This window comes from Staurois parvus, unplaced genomic scaffold (genome assembly GCF_062004578.1).
Source record: "Staurois parvus isolate SC_StPar_1 unplaced genomic scaffold, SC_StPar_1.0 ptg001501l, whole genome shotgun sequence".
Classification (NCBI taxonomy): Eukaryota; Metazoa; Chordata; class Amphibia; order Anura; family Ranidae; genus Staurois; species Staurois parvus.
This window is the reverse complement of record NW_028319297.1, coordinates 156,968-177,582: the sequence shown is the minus strand read 5'-3', so window position 1 is coordinate 177,582 and position 20,615 is coordinate 156,968. Positions and strand designations below refer to the sequence as shown.

General features: G+C 50.2%; 1 protein-coding gene across 1 annotated transcript in view; it reads left to right on the top strand.

Moving 5' to 3' along the window:
- LOC149435483 (EMILIN-1-like) overlaps positions 1-20,615 on the top strand; it is a 96,577-nt gene that overhangs the window by 58,971 nt on the left and 16,991 nt on the right. The gene's annotated exons all lie outside the window — the stretch shown is intronic.

Here is a 20,615-nt window from a genome sequence, read left to right as displayed (position 1 = left end):
CGTTCTGGGAACCTCCCATATCCAGGTCCCTGACATCATCTGATTTGTACAGTGGGACTCTATGGGGACGTTCTGGGAACCTCCCATATCCAGGTCCCTGACATCATCTGATTTGTACAGTGGTACTCTATGGGGACGTTCTGGGAACCTCCCATATCCAGGTCCCTGACATCATCTGATTTGTACAGTGGGACTCTATGGGGACGTTCTGGGAACCTCCCATATCCAGGTCCCTGACATCATCTGATTTGTACAGTGGGACTCTATGGGGACGTTCTGGGAACCTCCCATATCCAGGTCCCTGACATCATCTGATTTGTACAGTGGGACTCTATGGGGACGTTCTGGGAACCTCCCATATCCAGGTCCCTGACATCATCTGATTTGTACAGTGGGACTCTATGGGGACGTTCTGGGAACCTCCCATATCCAGGTCCCTGACATCATCCGATTTGTACAGTGGGACTCTATGGGGACGTTCTGGGAACCTCCCATATCCAGGTCCCTGACATCATCTGATTTGTACAGTGGGACTCTATGGGGACATTCTGGGAACCTCCCATATCCAGGTCCCTGACATCATCTGATTTGTACAGTGGGACTCTATGGGGACGTTCTGGGAACCTCCCATATCCAGGTCCCTGACATCATCTGATTTGTACAGTGGGACTCTATGGGGACATTCTGGGAACCTCCCATATCCAGGTCCCTGACATCATCTGACACTTCTTTTAGGACTATGTGGGGAAAGTCAGGGGATCTGGGTTAGCTGGGACCCTGATATCATCCGATTTTTCCAGTGGGACTCTTCGGGGACATTCTGGGAACCTCCCATATCCAGGTGCCTGACATCATCTGATTTGTACAGTGGGACTCTATGGGGACGTTCTGGGAACCTCCCATATCCAGGTCCCTGACATCATCTGATTTGTACAGTGGGACTCTATGGGGACGTTCTGGGAACCTCCCATATCCAGGTCCCTGACATCATCTGATTTGTACAGTGGGACTCTATGGGGACGTTCTGGGAACCTCCCATATCCAGGTCCCTGACATCATCTGATTTGTACAGTGGGACTCTATGGGGACATTCTGGGAACCTCCCATATCCAGGTCCCTGACATCATCTGATTTGTACAGTGGGACTCTATGGGGACATTCTGGGAACCTCCCATATCCAGGTCCCTGACATCATCTGATTTGTACAGTGGGACTCTATGGGGACGTTCTGGGAACCTCCCATATCCAGGTCCCTGACATCATCTGATTTTTCCAGTGGGACTCTATGGGGACGTTCTGAGAACCTCCCATATCCAGGTCCCTGACATCATCTGATTTGTACAGTGGGACTCTATGGGGACATTCTGGGAACCTCCCATATCCAGGTCCCTGACATCATCTGATTTTTCCAGTGGGACTCTATGGGGACATTCTGAGAACCTCCCATATCCAGGTCCCTGACATCATCTGATTTGTACAGTGGGACTCTATGGGGACATTCTGGGAACCTCCCATATCCAGGTCCCTGACATCATCTGATTTGTACAGTGGGACTCTATGGGGACGTTCTGGGAACCTCCCATATCCAGGTCCCTGACATCATCTGATTTTTCCAGTGGGACTCTATGGGGACATTCTGGGAACCTCCCATATCCAGGTCCCTGACATCATCTGATTTGTACAGTGGGACTCTATGGGGACATTCTGGGAACCTCCCATATCCAGGTCCCTGACATCATCTGATTTGTACAGTGGGACTCTATGGGGACATTCTTGGAACCTCCCATATCCAGGTCCCTGACATCATCTGATTTGTACAGTGGGACTCTATGGGGACGTTCTGGGAACCTCCCATATCCAGGTCCCTGACATCATCTGATTTTTCCAGTGGGACTCTATGGGGACGTTCTGGGAACCTCCCATATCCAGGTCCCTGACATCATCTGATTTGTACAGTGGGACTCTATGGGGACATTCTGGGAACCTCCCATATCCAGGTCCCTGACATCATCTGATTTTTCCAGTGGGACTCTATGGGGACATTCTGGGAACCTCCCATATCCAGGTCCCTGACATCATCTGATTTGTACAGTGGGACTCTTCGGGGACGTTCTGGGAACCTCCCATATCCAGGTCCCTGACATCATCTGATTTGTACAGTGGGACTCTATGGGGACGTTCTGGGAACCTCCCATATCCAGGTCCCTGACATCATCTGATTTGTACAGTGGGACTCTATGGGGACATTCTGGGAACCTCCCATATCCAGGTCCCTGACATCATCTGATTTGTACAGTGGGACTCTATGGGGACGTTCTGGGAACCTCCCATATCCAGGTCCCTGACATCATCTGATTTGTACAGTGGGACTCTATGGGGACGTTCTGGGAACCTCCCATATCCAGGTCCCTGACATCATCTGATTTGTACAGTGGGACTCTATGGGGACGTTCTGGGAACCTCCCATATCCAGGTCCCTGACATCATCTGATTTGTACAGTGGGACTCTATGGGGACGTTCTGGGAACCTCCCATATCCAGGTCCCTGACATCATCTGATTTGTACAGTGGGACTCTATGGGGACGTTCTGGGAACTTCCCATATCCAGGTCCCTGACATCATCTGATTTGTACAGTGGGACTCTATGGGGACATTCTGGGAACCTCCCATATCCAGGTCCCTGACTTCATCTGACACTTCTTTTAGGACTATGTGGGGAAAGTCAGGGGATCTGAGTTAGCTGGGACCCTGATATCATCCGATTTTTCAAGTGGGACTCTATGGGGACATTCTGGGAACCTCCCATATCCAGGTCCCTGACATCATCTGATTTGTACAGTGGGACTCTATGGGGACGTTCTGGGAACCTCCCATATCCAGGTCCCTGACATCATCTGATTTGTACAGTGGGACTCTATGGGGACATTCTGGGAACCTCCCATATCCAGGTCCCTGACATCATCTGATTTGTACAGTGGGACTCTATGGGGACATTCTGGGAACCTCCCATATCCAGGTCCCTGACATCATCTGATTTGTACAGTGGGACTCTATGGGGACGTTCTGGGAACCTCCCATATCCAGGTCCCTGACATCATCTGATTTGTACAGTGGGACTCTATGGGGACATTCTGGGAACCTCCCATATCCAGGTCCCTGACATCATCTGATTTGTACAGTGGGACTCTATGGGGACATTCTGGGAACCTCCCATATCCAGGTCCCTGACATCATCTGATTTGTACAGTGGGACTCTATGGGGACATTCTGGGAACCTCCCATATCCAGGTCCCTGACATCATCTGACACTTCTTTTAGGACTATGTGGGGAAAGTCAGGGGATCTGAGTTAGCTGGGACCCTGATATCATCAGATTTTTCAAGTGGGACTCTATGGGGACATTCTGGGAACCTCCCATATCCAGGTCCCTGACATCATCTGATTTGTACAGTGGGACTCTATGGGGACATTCTGGGAACCTCCCATATCCAGGTCCCTGACATCATCTGATTTGTACAGTGGGACTCTATGGGGACGTTCTGGGAACCTCCCATATCCAGGTCCCTGACATCATCTGATTTGTACAGTGGGACTCTATGGGGACGTTCTGGGAACCTCCCATATCCAGGTCCCTGACATCATCTGATTTGTACAGTGGGACTCTATGGGGACGTTCTGGGAACCTCCCATATCCAGGTCCCTGACATCATCTGATTTGTACAGTGGGACTCTATGGGGACGTTCTGGGAACTTCCCATATCCAGGTCCCTGACATCATCTGATTTGTACAGTGGGACTCTATGGGGACGTTCTGGGAACCTCCCATATCCAGGTCCCTGACATCATCTGATTTTTCCAGTGGGACTCTATGGGGACGTTCTGGGAACCTCCCATATCCAGGTCCCTGACATCATCTGATTTGTACAGTGGGACTCTATGGGGACATTCTGGGAACCTCCCATATCCAGGTCCCTGACATCATCTGATTTTTCCAGTGGGACTCTATGGGGACATTCTGAGAACCTCCCATATCCAGGTCCCTGACATCATCTGATTTGTACAGTGGGACTCTATGGGGACATTCTGGGAACCTCCCATATCCAGGTCCCTGACATCATCTGATTTGTACAGTGGGACTCTATGGGGACGTTCTGGGAACCTCCCATATCCAGGTCCCTGACATCATCTGATTTTTCCAGTGGGACTCTATGGGGACATTCTGGGAACCTCCCATATCCAGGTCCCTGACATCATCTGATTTGTACAGTGGACTCTATGGGGACATTCTGGGAACCTCCCATATCCAGGTCCCTGACATCATCTGATTTGTACAGTGGGACTCTATGGGGACGTTCTGGGAACCTCCCATATCCAGGTCCCTGACATCATCTGATTTGTACAGTGGGACTCTATGGGGACGTTCTGGGAACCTCCCATATCCAGGTCCCTGACATCATCTGATTTTTCCAGTGGGACTCTATGGGGACGTTCTGGGAACCTCCCATATCCAGGTTCCTGACATCATCTGATTTGTACAGTGGGACTCTATGGGGACATTCTGGGAACCTCCCATATCCAGGTCCCTGACATCATCTGATTTTTCCAGTGGGACTCTATGGGGACATTCTGGGAACCTCCCATATCCAGGTCCCTGACATCATCTGATTTGTACAGTGGGACTCTTCGGGGACGTTCTGGGAACCTCCCATATCCAGGTCCCTGACATCATCTGATTTGTACAGTGGGACTCTATGGGGACGTTCTGGGAACCTCCCATATCCAGGTCCCTGACATCATCTGATTTTTCCAGTGGGACTCTATGGGGACGTTCTGGGAACCTCCCATATCCAGGTCCCTGACATCATCTGATTTGTACAGTGGACTCTATGGGGACATTCTGGGAACCTCCCATATCCAGGTCCCTGACATCATCTGATTTTTCCAGTGGGACTCTATGGGGACATTCTGGGAACCTCCCATATCCAGGTCCCTGACATCATCTGATTTGTACAGTGGGACTCTTCGGGGACGTTCTGGGAACCTCCCATATCCAGGTCCCTGACATCATCTGATTTGTACAGTGGGACTCTATGGGGTTGTTCTGGGAACCTCCCATATCCAGGTCCCTGACATCATCTGATTTGTACAGTGGGACTCTATGGGGACATTCTGGGAACCTCCCATATCCAGGTCCCTGACATCATCTGATTTGTACAGTGGGACTCTATGGGGACGTTCTGGGAACCTCCCATATCCAGGTCCCTGACATCATCTGATTTGTACAGTGGGACTCTATGGGGACATTCTGGGAACCTCCCATATCCAGGTCCCTGACATCATCTGATTTGTACAGTGGGACTCTATGGGGACATTCTGGGAACCTCCCATATCCAGGTCCCTGACATCATCTGATTTGTACAGTGGGACTCTATGGGGACGTTCTGGGAACCTCCCATATCCAGGTCCCTGACATCATCTGATTTGTACAGTGGGACTCTATGGGGACGTTCTGGGAACCTCCCATATCCAGGTCCCTGACATCATCTGATTTGTACAGTGGGACTCTATGGGGACGTTCTGGGAACCTCCCATATCCAGGTCCCTGACATCATCTGATTTGTACAGTGGGACTCTATGGGGACGTTCTGGGAACTTCCCATATCCAGTCCCTGACATCATCTGATTTGTACAGTGGGACTCTATGGGGACATTCTGGGAACCTCCCATATCCATGTCCCTGACTTCATCTGACACTTCTTTTAGGACTATGTGGGGAAAGTCAGGGGATCTGAGTTAGCTGGGACCCTGATATCATCCGATTTTTCAAGTGGGACTCTATGGGGACATTCTGGGAACCTCCCATATCCAGGTCCTGACATCATCTGATTTGTACAGTGGGACTCTATGGGGACGTTCTGGGAACCTCCCATATCCAGGTCCCTGACATCATCTGATTTGTACAGTGGGACTCTATGGGGACATTCTGGGAACCTCCCATATCCAGGTCCCTGACATCATCTGATTTGTACAGTGGGACTCTATGGGGACGTTCTGGGAACCTCCCATATCCAGGTCCCTGACATCATCTGATTTGTACAGTGGGACTCTATGGGGACGTTCTGGGAACCTCCCATATCCAGGTCCCTGACATCATCTGATTTGTACAGTGGGACTCTATGGGGACATTCTGGGAACCTCCCATATCCAGGTCCCTGACATCATCTGATTTGTACAGTGGGACTCTATGGGGACATTCTGGGAACCTCCCATATCCAGGTCCCTGACATCATCTGATTTGTACAGTGGGACTCTATGGGGACATTCTGGGAACCTCCCATATCCAGGTCCCTGACATCATCTGACACTTCTTTTAGGACTATGTGGGGAAAGTCAGGGATCTGAGTTAGCTGGGACCCTGATATCATCCGATTTTTCCAGTGGGACTCTATGGGGACATTCTGGGAACCTCCCATATCCAGGTCCCTGACATCATCTGATTTGTACAGTGGGACTCTATGGGGACGTTCTGGGAACCTCCCATATCCAGGTCCCTGACATCATCCGATTTGTACAGTGGGACTCTATGGGGACATTCTGGGAACCTCCCATATCCAGGTCCCTGACATCATCCGATTTGTACAGTGGGACTCTATGGGGACGTTCTGGGAACCTCCCATATCCAGGTCCCTGACATCATCCGATTTGTACAGTGGACTCTATGGGGACGTTCTGGGAACCTCCCATATCCAGGTCCCTGACATCATCCGATTTGTACAGTGGGACTCTATGGGGACGTTCTGGGAACCTCCCATATCCAGGTCCATGACATCATCTGATTTGTACAGTGGGACTCTATGGGGACGTTCTGGGAACCTCCCATATCCAGGTCCCTGACATCATCTGATTTGTACAGTGGGACTCTATGGGGACGTTCTGGGAACCTCCCATATCCAGGTCCCTGACATCATCTGATTTGTACAGTGGGACTCTATGGGGACGTTCTGGGAACCTCCCATATCCAGGTCCCTGACATCATCTGATTTGTACAGTGGGACTCTATGGGGACGTTCTGGGAACCTCCCATATCCAGGTCCCTGACATCATCTGATTTGTACAGTGGGACTCTATGGGGACGTTCTGGGAACCTCCCATATCCAGGTCCCTGACATCATCTGATTTGTACAGTGGGACTCTATGGGGACATTCTGGGAACCTCCCATATCCAGGTCCCTGACATCATCTGATCTGTACAGTGGGACTCTATGGGGACATTCTGGGAACCTCCCATATCCAGGTCCCTGACATCATCTGATTTGTACAGTGGGACTCTATGGGGACGTTCTGGGAACCTCCCATATCCAGGTCCCTGACATCATCTGATTTGTACAGTGGGACTCTATGGGGACGTTCTGGGAACCTCCCATATCCAGGTCCCTGACATCATCTGATTTGTACAGTGGGACTCTATGGGGACGTTCTGGGAACCTCCCATATCCAGGTCCCTGACATCATCTGATTTGTACAGTGGGACTCTATGGGGACATTCTGGGAACCTCCCATATCCAGGTCCCTGACATCATCTGATTTTTCCAGTGGGACTCTATGGGGACATTCTGAGAACCTCCCATATCCAGGTCCCTGACATCATCTGATTTGTACAGTGGGACTCTATGGGGACATTCTGGGAACCTCCCATATCCAGGTCCCTGACATCATCTGATTTGTACAGTGGGACTCTATGGGGACGTTCTGGGAACCTCCCATATCCAGGTCCCTGACATCATCTGATTTTTCCAGTGGGACTCTATGGGGACATTCTGGGAACCTCCCATATCCAGGTCCCTGACATCATCTGATTTGTACAGTGGGACTCTATGGGGACATTCTGGGAACCTCCCATATCCAGGTCCCTGACATCATCTGATTTGTACAGTGGGACTCTATGGGGACATTCTTGGAACCTCCCATATCCAGGTCCCTGACATCATCTGATTTGTACAGTGGGACTCTATGGGGACGTTCTGGGAACCTCCCATATCCAGGTCCCTGACATCATCTGATTTTTCCAGTGGGACTCTATGGGGACGTTCTGGGAACCTCCCATATCCAGGTCCCTGACATCATCTGATTTGTACAGTGGGACTCTATGGGGACATTCTGGGAATCTCCCATATCCAGGTCCCTGACATCATCTGATTTTTCCAGTGGGACTCTATGGGGACATTCTGGGAACCTCCCATATCCAGGTCCCTGACATCATCTGATTTGTACAGTGGGACTCTTCGGGGACGTTCTGGGAACCTCCCATATCCAGGTCCCTGACATCATCTGATTTGTACAGTGGGACTCTATGGGGACGTTCTGGGAACCTCCCATATCCAGGTCCCTGACATCATCTGATTTGTACAGTGGGACTCTATGGGGACGTTCTGGGAACCTCCCATATCCAGGTCCCTGACATCATCTGATTTGTACAGTGGGACTCTATGGGGACATTCTGGGAACCTCCCATATCCAGGTCCCTGACATCATCTGATTTGTACAGTGGGACTCTATGGGGACATTCTGGGAACCTCCCATATCCAGGTCCCTGACATCATCTGATTTGTACAGTGGGACTCTATGGGGACGTTCTGGGAACCTCCCATATCCAGGTCCCTGACATCATCTGATTTGTACAGTGGGACTCTATGGGGACGTTCTGGGAACCTCCCATATCCATGTCCCTGACATCATCTGATTTGTACAGTGGGACTCTATGGGGACATTCTGGGAACCTCCCATATCCAGGTCCCTGACATCATCTGATTTGTACAGTGGGACTCTATGGGGACATTCTGGGAACCTCCCATATCCAGGTCCCTGACTTCATCTGACACTTCTTTTAGGACTATGTGGGGAAAGTCAGGGGATCTGAGTTAGCTGGGACCCTGATATCATCCGATTTTTCAAGTGGGACTCTATGGGGACATTCTGGGAACCTCCCATATCCAGGTCCCTGACATCATCTGATTTGTACAGTGGGACTCTATGGGGACGTTCTGGGAACCTCCCATATCCAGGTCCCTGACATCATCTGATTTGTACAGTGGGACTCTATGGGGACATTCTGGGAACCTCCCATATCCAGGTCCCTGACATCATCTGATTTGTACAGTGGGACTCTATGGGGACATTCTGGGAACCTCCCATATCCAGGTCCCTGACATCATCTGATTTGTACAGTGGGACTCTATGGGGACGTTCTGGGAACCTCCCATATCCAGGTCCCTGACATCATCTGATTTGTACAGTGGGACTCTATGGGGACATTCTGGGAACCTCCCATATCCAGGTCCCTGACATCATCTGATTTTTACAGTGGGACTCTATGGGGACATTCTGGGAACCTCCCATATCCAGGTCCCTGACATCATCTGATTTGTACAGTGGGACTCTATGGGGACATTCTGGGAACCTCCCATATCCAGGTCCCTGACATCATCTGACACTTCTTTTAGGACTATGTGGGGAAAGTCAGGGGATCTGAGTTAGCTGGGACCCTGATATCATCCGATTTTTCCAGTGGGACTCTATGGGGACATTCTGGGAACCTCCCATATCCAGGTCCCTGACATCATCTGATTTGTACAGTGGGACTCTATGGGGACGTTCTGGGAACCTCCCATATCCAGGTCCCTGATATCATCTGATTTGTACAGTGGGACTCTTCGGGGACATTCTGGGAACCTCCCATATCCAGGTCCCTGACATCATCTGATTTGTACAGTGGGACTCTATGGGGACGTTCTGGGAACCTCCCATATCCAGGTCCCTGACATCATCTGATTTGTACAGTGGGACTCTATGGGGACATTCTGGGAACCTCCCATATCCAGGTCCCTGACATCATCTGATTTGTACAGTGGGACTCTATGGGGACGTTCTGGGAACCTCCCATATCCAGGTCCCTGACATCATCTGATTTGTACAGTGGGACTCTATGGGGACATTCTGGGAACCTCCCATATCCAGGTCCCTGACATCATCTGATTTGTACAGTGGGACTCTATGGGGACATTCTGGGAACCTCCCATATCCAGGTCCCTGACATCATCTGATTTGTACAGTGGGACTCTATGGGGACATTCTGGGAACCTCCCATATCCAGGTCCCTGACATCATCTGATTTGTACAGTGGGACTCTATGGGGACGTTCTGGGAACCTCCCATATCCAGGTCCCTGACATCATCTGATTTGTACAGTGGGACTCTATGGGGACGTTCTGGGAACCTCCCATATCCAGGTCCCTGACATCATCTGATTTGTACAGTGGGACTCTATGGGGACGTTCTGGGAACCTCCCATATCCAGGTCCCTGACATCATCTGATTTGTACAGTGGGACTCTATGGGGACGTTCTGGGAACCTCCCATATCCAGGTCCCTGACATCATCTGATTTGTATAGTGGGACTCTATGGGGACATTCTGGGAACCTCCCATATCCAGGTCCCTGACATCATCTGATTTGTACAGTGGGACTCTATGGGGACATTCTGGGAACCTCCCATATCCAGGTCCCTGACATCATCTGATTTGTACAGTGGGACTCTATGGGGACGTTCTGGGAACCTCCCATATCCAGGTCCCTGACATCATCTGATTTGTACAGTGGGACTCTATGGGGACGTTCTGGGAACCTCCCATATCCAGGTCCCTGACATCATCTGATTTGTACAGTGGGACTCTATGGGGACATTCTGGGAACCTCCCATATCCAGGTCCCTGACATCATCTGATTTGTACAGTGGGACTCTATGGGGACATTCTGGGAACCTCCCATATCCAGGTCCCTGACATCATCTGATTTGTACAGTGGGACTCTATGGGGACATTCTGGGAACCTCCCATATCCAGGTCCCTGACATCATCTGATTTGTACAGTGGGACTCTATGGGGACATTCTGGGAACCTCCCATATCCAGGTCCCTGACATCATATGATTTTTCCAGTGGGACTCTATGGGGACATTCTGGGAACCTCCCATATCCAGGTCCCTGACATCATCTGACACTTCTTTTAGGACTATGTGGGGAAAGTCAGGGGATCTGAGTTAGCTGGGACCCTGATATCATCCGATTTTTCCAGTGGGACTCTATGGGGACATTCTGGGAACCTCCCATATCCAGGTCCCTGACATCATCTGATTTGTACAGTGGGACTCTATGGGGACGTTCTGGGAACTTCCCATATCCAGGTCCCTGACATCATCTGATTTGTACAGTGGGACTCTATGGGGACATTCTGGGAACCTCCCATATCCAGGTCCCTGACATCATCTGACACTTCTTTTAGGACTATGTGGGGAAAGTCAGGGGATCTGAGTTAGCTGGGACCCTGATATCATCCGATTTTTCAAGTGGGACTCTATGGGGACATTCTGGGAACCTCCCATATCCAGGTCCCTGACATCATCTGATTTGTACAGTGGGACTCTATGGGGACGTTCTGGGAACCTCCCATATCCAGGTCCCTGACATCATCTGATTTGTACAGTGGGACTCTATGGGGACATTCTGGGAACCTCCCATATCCAGGTCCCTGACATCATCTGATTTGTACAGTGGGACTCTATGGGGACATTCTGGGAACCTCCCATATCCAGGTCCCTGACATCATCTGATTTGTACAGTGGGACTCTATGGGGACATTCTGGGAACCTCCCATATCCAGGTCCCTGACATCATCTGATTTGTACAGTGGGACTCTATGGGGACATTCTGGGAACCTCCCATATCCAGGTCCCTGACATCATCTGATTTGTACAGTGGGACTCTATGGGGACGTTCTGGGAACCTCCCATATCCAGGTCCCTGACATCATCTGATTTGTACAGTGGGACTCTATGGGGACATTCTGGGAACCTCCCATATCCAGGTCCCTGACATCATCTGATTTGTACAGTGGGACTCTATGGGGACATTCTGGGAACCTCCCATATCCAGGTCCCTGACATCATCTGATTTGTACAGTGGGACTCTATGGGGACGTTCTGGGAACCTCCCATATCCAGGTCCCTGACATCATCTGATTTGTACAGTGGGACTCTATGGGGACGTTCTGGGAACCTCCCATATCCAGGTCCCTGACATCATCTGATTTGTACAGTGGGACTCTATGGGGACGTTCTGGGACCCTCCCATATCCAGGTCCCTGACATCATCTGATTTGTACAGTGGGACTCTATGGGGACGTTCTGGGAACCTCCCATATCCAGGTCCCTGACATCATCTGATTTGTACAGTGGGACTCTATGGGGACGTTCTGGGAACCTCCCATATCCAGGTCCCTGACATCATCTGATTTGTACAGTGGGACTCTATGGGGACGTTCTGGGAACCTCCCATATCCAGGTCCCTGACATCATCTGATTTGTACAGTGGGACTCTATGGGGACGTTCTGGGAACCTCCCATATCCAGGTCCCTGACATCATCTGATTTGTACAGTGGGACTCTATGGGGACATTCTGGGAACCTCCCATATCCAGGTCCCTGACATCATCTGATTTTTCCAGTGGGACTCTATGGGGACATTCTGAGAACCTCCCATATCCAGGTCCCTGACATCATCTGATTTGTACAGTGGGACTCTATGGGGACGTTCTGGGAACCTCCCATATCCAGGTCCCTGACATCATCTGATTTTTCCAGTGGGACTCTATGGGGACATTCTGGGAACCTCCCATATCCAGGTCCCTGACATCATCTGATTTGTACAGTGGGACTCTATGGGGACATTCTGGGAACCTCCCATATCCAGGTCCCTGACATCATCTGATTTGTACAGTGGGACTCTATGGGGACGTTCTGGGAACCTCCCATATCCAGGTCCCTGACATCATCTGATTTGTACAGTGGGACTCTATGGGGACGTTCTGGGAACCTCCCATATCCAGGTCCCTGACATCATCTGATTTGTACAGTGGGACTCTATGGGGACGTTCTGGGAACTTCCCATATCCAGGTCCCTGACATCATCTGATTTGTACAGTGGGACTCTATGGGGACATTCTGGGAACCTCCCATATCCAGGTCCCTGACTTCATCTGACACTTCTTTTAGGACTATGTGGGGAAAGTCAGGGGATCTGAGTTAGCTGGGACCCTGATATCATCCGATTTTTCAAGTGGGACTCTATGGGGACATTCTGGGAACCTCCCATATCCAGGTCCCTGACATCATCTGATTTGTACAGTGGGACTCTATGGGGACGTTCTGGGAACCTCCCATATCCAGGTCCCTGACATCATCTGATTTGTACAGTGGGACTCTATGGGGACATTCTGGGAACCTCCCATATCCAGGTCCCTGACATCATCTGATTTGTACAGTGGGACTCTATGGGGACATTCTGGGAACCTCCCATATCCAGGTCCCTGACATCATCTGATTTGTACAGTGGGACTCTATGGGGACGTTCTGGGAACCTCCCATATCCAGGTCCCTGATATCATCTGATTTGTACAGTGGGACTCTTCGGGGACATTCTGGGAACCTCCCATATCCAGGTCCCTGACATCATCTGATTTGTACAGTGGGACTCTATGGGGACGTTCTGGGAACCTCCCATATCCAGGTCCCTGACATCATCTGATTTGTACAGTGGGACTCTATGGGGACATTCTGGGAACCTCCCATATCCAGGTCCCTGACATCATCTGATTTGTACAGTGGGACTCTATGGGGACGTTCTGGGAACCTCCCATATCCAGGTCCCTGACATCATCTGATTTGTACAGTGGGACTCTATGGGGACATTCTGGGAACCTCCCATATCCAGGTCCCTGACATCATCTGATTTGTACAGTGGGACTCTATGGGGACATTCTGGGAACCTCCCATATCCAGGTCCCCGACATCATCTGATTTGTACAGTGGGACTCTATGGGGACATTCTGGGAACCTCCCATATCCAGGTCCCTGACATCATCTGATTTGTACAGTGGGACTCTATGGGGACGTTCTGGGAACCTCCCATATCCAGGTCCCTGACATCATCTGATTTGTACAGTGGGACTCTATGGGGACGTTCTGGGAACCTCCCATATCCAGGTCCCTGACATCATCTGATTTGTACAGTGGGACTCTATGGGGACGTTCTGGGAACCTCCCATATCCAGGTCCCTGACATCATCTGATTTGTACAGTGGGACTCTATGGGGACGTTCTGGGAACCTCCCATATCCAGGTCCCTGACATCATCTGATTTGTATAGTGGGACTCTATGGGGACATTCTGGGAACCTCCCATATCCAGGTCCCTGACATCATCTGATTTGTACAGTGGGACTCTATGGGGACATTCTGGGAACCTCCCATATCCAGGTCCCTGACATCATCTGATTTGTACAGTGGGACTCTATGGGGACGTTCTGGGAACCTCCCATATCCAGGTCCCTGACATCATCTGATTTGTACAGTGGGACTCTATGGGGACGTTCTGGGAACCTCCCATATCCAGGTCCCTGACATCATCTGATTTGTACAGTGGGACTCTATGGGGACATTCTGGGAACCTCCCATATCCAGGTCCCTGACATCATCTGATTTGTACAGTGGGACTCTATGGGGACATTCTGGGAACCTCCCATATCCAGGTCCCTGACATCATCTGATTTGTACAGTGGGACTCTATGGGGACATTCTGGGAACCTCCCATATCCAGGTCCCTGACATCATCTGATTTGTACAGTGGGACTCTATGGGGACATTCTGGGAACCTCCCATATCCAGGTCCCTGACATCATATGATTTTTCCAGTGGGACTCTATGGGGACATTCTGGGAACCTCCCATATCCAGGTCCCTGACTTCATCTGACACTTCTTTTAGGACTATGTGGGGAAAGTCAGGGGATCTGAGTTAGCTGGGACCCTGATATCATCCGATTTTTCAAGTGGGACTCTATGGGGACATTCTGGGAACCTCCCATATCCAGGTCCCTGACATCATCTGATTTGTACAGTGGGACTCTATGGGGACGTTCTGGGAACCTCCCATATCCAGGTCCCTGACATCATCTGATTTGTACAGTGGGACTCTATGGGGACATTCTGGGAACCTCCCATATCCAGGTCCCTGACATCATCTGATTTGTACAGTGGGACTCTATGGGGACATTCTGGGAACCTCCCATATCCAGGTCCCTGACATCATCTGATTTGTACAGTGGGACTCTATGGGGACGTTCTGGGAACCTCCCATATCCAGGTCCCTGACATCATCTGATTTGTACAGTGGGACTCTATGGGGACATTCTGGGAACCTCCCATATCCAGGTCCCTGACATCATCTGATTTGTACAGTGGGACTCTATGGGGACGTTCTGGGAACCTCCCATATCCAGGTCCCTGACATCATCTGATTTGTACAGTGGGACTCTATGGGGACGTTCTGGGAACCTCCCATATCCAGGTCCCTGACATCATCTGATTTGTACAGTGGGACTCTATGGGGACGTTCTGGGAACCTCCCATATCCAGGTCCCTGACATCATCTGATTTGTACAGTGGGACTCTATGGGGACATTCTGGGAACCTCCCATATCCAGGTCCCTGACATCATCTGATTTGTACAGTGGGACTCTATGGGGACATTCTGGGAACCTCCCATATCCAGGTCCCTGACATCATCTGATTTGTACAGTGGGACTCTATGGGGACATTCTGGGAACCTCCCATATCCAGGTCCCTGACATCATCTGATTTGTACAGTGGGACTCTATGGGGACGTTCTGGGAACCTCCCATATCCAGGTCCCTGACATCATCTGATTTGTACAGTGGGACTCTATGGGGACATTCTGGGAACCTCCCATATCCAGGTCCCTGACATCATATGATTTTTCCAGTGGGACTCTATGGGGACATTCTGGGAACCTCCCATATCCAGGTCCCTGACATCATCTGACACTTCTTTTAGGACTATGTGGGGAAAGTCAGGGGATCTGAGTTAGCTGGGACCCTGATATCATCCGATTTTTCCAGTGGGACTCTATGGGGACATTCTGGGAACCTCCCATATCCAGGTCCCTGACATCATCTGATTTGTACAGTGGGACTCTATGGGGACATTCTGGGAACCTCCCATATCCAGGTCCCTGACATCATCTGATTTGTACAGTGGGACTCTATGGGGACGTTCTGGGAACCTCCCATATCCAGGTCCCTGACATCATCTGATTTGTACAGTGGGACTCTATGGGGACATTCTGGGAACCTCCCATATCCAGGTCCCTGACATCATCTGATTTGTACAGTGGGACTCTATGGGGACATTCTGGGAACCTCCCATATCCAGGTCCCTGACATCATCTGATTTGTACAGTGGGACTCTATGGGGACATTCTGGGAACCTCCCATATCCAGGTCCCTGACATCATCTGATTTGTACAGTGGGACTCTATGGGGACATTCTGGGAACCTCCCATATCCAGGTCCCTGACATCATATGATTTTTCCAGTGGGACTCTATGGGGACATTCTGGGAACCTCCCATATCCAGGTCCCTGACATCATCTGACACTTCTTTTAGGACTATGTGGGGAAAGTCAGGGGATCTGAGTTAGCTGGGACCCTGATATCATCCGATTTTTCCAGTGGGACTCTATGGGGACATTCTGGGAACCTCCCATATCCAGGTCCCTGACATCATCTGATTTGTACAGTGGGACTCTATGGGGACATTCTGGGAACCTCCCATATCCAGGTCCCTGACATCATCTGATTTTTCCAGTGGGACTCTATGGGGACATTCTGGGAACCTCCCATATCCAGGTCCCTGACATCATCTGATTTGTACAGTGGGACTCTATGGGGACATTCTGGGAACCTCCCATATCCAGGTCCCTGACATCATCTGACACTTCTATTAGGACTATGTGGGGAAAGTCAGGGGATCTGAGTTAGCTGGGACCCTGATATCATCCGATTTTTTCCAGTAGGATGGTACAGAATAGGGACATTCTGGTAACCTCGTATAGCTGGGTCCCTGACGTTATCTGACACTTCTGGTAGGACTATATGGGGACAAATGGGGATCTCGGTTAGCTTGGCCCCTGACATCATCTGATTTGTACAGTGGAACTGTATGGAGACATTCTGGGAACCTCCCATATCCAGGTCCCTGACATCATCTGACACTTCCAATAGGATTATGTGGGGACAAACATGGATCTCAGTTAGCTGGTCCCCTGACATCATCTGATATTTCCAGTAGGACAGTGAAGGGACATTCTAGGTATCTTGGTTAGCTGGGCCCCCAATGTCATCTGATACTTCCAGTATAACTATGTAGGGACATCCTAGGTATCTTGGTTAGCTGGGCCCCCGATGTCATCTGACACTTCCAGTAGGACTGTGAGGGAACATTCTAGGTGTCTTGATTAGCTGGGCCCCTGACATCATCTGATACTTCCAGTAGGACTGTGAGGGGACATTCTAGGTATCTTGGTTAGCTGGGCCCCCAATGTCATCTGATACTTCCAGTATGACTATGTAGGGACATCCTAGGTATCTTGGTTAGCTGGGCCCCCGATGTCATCTGGCACTTACAGTAGGACTATGTAGGGACATTCTAGGTATCTTGCTTAGCTAGGCCCCTGGCATAATTTGATGCTTCCAGTAGAACTATGTGGGGACATTCGAGGTATCTTGGTTAGCTGGGCCCCTGACATCATCTGACACTTCCAGTAGGACTGTGAGGGAACATTCTAGGTATCTTGATTAGGTGGGCCCCTGACATCATCTTATACTTCCAGTAGGACTGTGAGGGGACATTCTAGGTATCTTGGTTAGCTGGGACCCTGTCATCATCCAATGTTTCCAGTAGGGCTGTGAGTTGACATTCTAGGTATCTTGGTAAGTTGGGCCCCTGCCATCATTTTGGTGTTTTCAGTTAGACTGTGAGGGGATATTCTAGGTATCTTGGTAAGTTGGGCCCCTGACATCATCTAGTGTTTCCACTAGGACTGTGAGGAGACATTCTAAGTATCTTGGTAAGTTGGGCCCCTGGCATCATTTTGGTGTTTTCAGATAGACTGTGAGGGGACATTCTAGGTATCTTGGTAAGTTGGGCCCCTGACATCGTCTGGTGTTTCCAGTAGGACTGTGAGGGGACATTCTAGGTATCTTGGTAAGTTGGGCCCCTGACATCGTCTGGTGTTTCCAGTAGGACTGTGAGGGGACATTCTAGGTATATTGGTAAGTTGGGCCCCTGACATCGTCTGGTGTTTCCAGTAGGACTGTGAGGAGACATTCTAGGTATCTTGGTAAGTTGGGCCCCTGACATCGTCTGGTGTTTCCAGTAGGACTGTGAGGAGACATTCTAGGTATCTTGGTAAGTTGGGCCCCTGACATCGTCTGGTGTTTCCAGTAGGACTGTGAGGAGACATTCTAGGTATATTGGTAAGTTGGGCCCCTGACATCGTCTGGTGTTTCCAGTAGGACTGTGAGGGGACATTCTAGGTATCTTGGTAAGTTTGGCCCCTGACATCGTCTGGTGTTTCCAGTAGGACTGTGAGGGGACATTCTAGGGAATATTTATTTCATGGAATGGTTTATCTTCCAGCACTGGATGTGTTTGGTTTGGCGGGATTGTCATGGAGGGTAATGATGTCAGAGCTGGTGAGCCGGCTGAGGCCGCAGATCATGGGAACAATCTGATAAGAAGGGACTTTGTTCTTGGTTGTCTCCTGATGTTCTTCATGAGTGACACTCCCAATAAGGGTGATGGTGATTCGCCAATCCGTCTCCATATGGAAATGATGAGGAATGGTTGATGTTCTTACTTCACAAACCCCTCACAGACCTAAATCCCCCCAAATTTCCCCCTCATCCCCTAGAGCCAGTCAGATCAGAAATATAGCACGACTCCTTCAAAAACGAGGTCTTGTATAGACTCGGAAAAATGAAATCCTGGGGGGGGGGGGGATTTCCCTGTGACAGCAGGACAAGAGGCGAGGAGAGCGGTTGTCACTGGGACAAGAAGTCAGGCATTCTATCCCTCCCCATAATGTGTTACAGTCCGTGTCCTCGGGGGGAGAAACCTACCGTCATTTCCTGTACCAACCTATTGGGTCTACAATGACACAGACAGTTCAATAAAAACCTGGCAGGGGTTCTGTGCCTACAAAATCAGTTAAGTATTGCGGTTGAGTGGTTCCTCATCTTGATCCTGTATTGTGGTTGGGTGGATCCTCACCTTGATTCTGTATTGTGGTTGGATGAATCCTCACCTTGGTCTGGTATTCTGGTTGGGTGGGTCCTCACCTTGGTCCTGTATTGTGGTTGGGTGGATCCTCACCTTGATTCTGTATTGTGGTTGGATGAATCCTCACCTTGGTCTGGTATTCTGGTTGGGTGGGTCCTCACCTTGGTCCTGTATTGTGGTTGGGTGGATCCTCACCTTGATTCTGTATTGTGGTTGGATGAATCCTCACCTTGATTCTGTATTGTGGTTGGATGAATCCTCACCTTGGTCTGGTATTCTGGTTGGGTGGGTCCTCACCTAGGTCCTGTATTGTGGTTGGGTGGATCCTCACCTTGATCCTGTATTGTGGTTGGATGAATCCTCACCTTGGTCTGGTATTCTGGTTGGGTGGGTCCTCACCTTGATCCTGTATTGTGGTTGGGTGGATCCTCACCTTGGTCCCGTGTTGTGGTCGGGTGGGTCTCCATCTCAGTCCAGTATTGTGGTTGGGTGGCCCCTCACCTCGATTCTGTATTGGTTGGGTAAGTACTCACCCTAGTCTCATATTGTGGTTGGTCAGGGCCTCACCTCGACCCTGTATTGTGGCTGGATGGATCCTCATCTTGATCCTGTATTATGGTTGGGTGGATCCTCACCTTGATTCTGTATTGTGGTTGGGTGGATCCTCACCTTGATTCTGTATTGTGGTTGGATGAATCCTCACCTTGGTCTGGTATTCTGGTTGGGTGGGTCCTCACCTTGGTCCTGTATTGTGGTTAGGTGGGTCCTCACCTCAGTCCAGTATTGTTGGATGGGTTTTCACCTTTGTCCCATGTTGTGGTCAGGTGGGTCTCCATCTCAGTCCAGTATTGTGGTTGGGTGGTCTCTTACCTTGATTCTGTATTGGTTGGGTAAGTTCTCACCCCAGTCTTATATTGTGGTTGGGTAGGGCCTCACCTTGACCCTGTATTGTGGCTGGATGGATCCTCATCATGGTCCTGTATTGTGGTTGGGTGGAACTTCACCATGGCCCTGTATTGTGGTGGGGTGGATCCTCACCTTGGTCCCATATTGTAGTGGGTTGGAGCCTCACCTTGGTCTCATATTGTGGGTGAGTCCTCACCTCAGTCCAGTATTGTGGTTAAGTGTGTGTCCTCACCTTGGTCCTGTGTTGATGTTGGGTGGGTCTTCACCCCAGTCCAGTATTGCGGTTGGGTAGATCCTCACCTCAATCCTGTAATGTGGTTGAGCAGGCCTCACCTTTGCCCCATATTGTTGTTGGGTGGATCCTGACCTTGGCCTTTTATTGTGGTGGGGTGAATTCTCACTTTGATCCTCTTTTGTAGTTGGGTGGGTCCTCACCCCGATACTGTATTGTGGTGGGGTA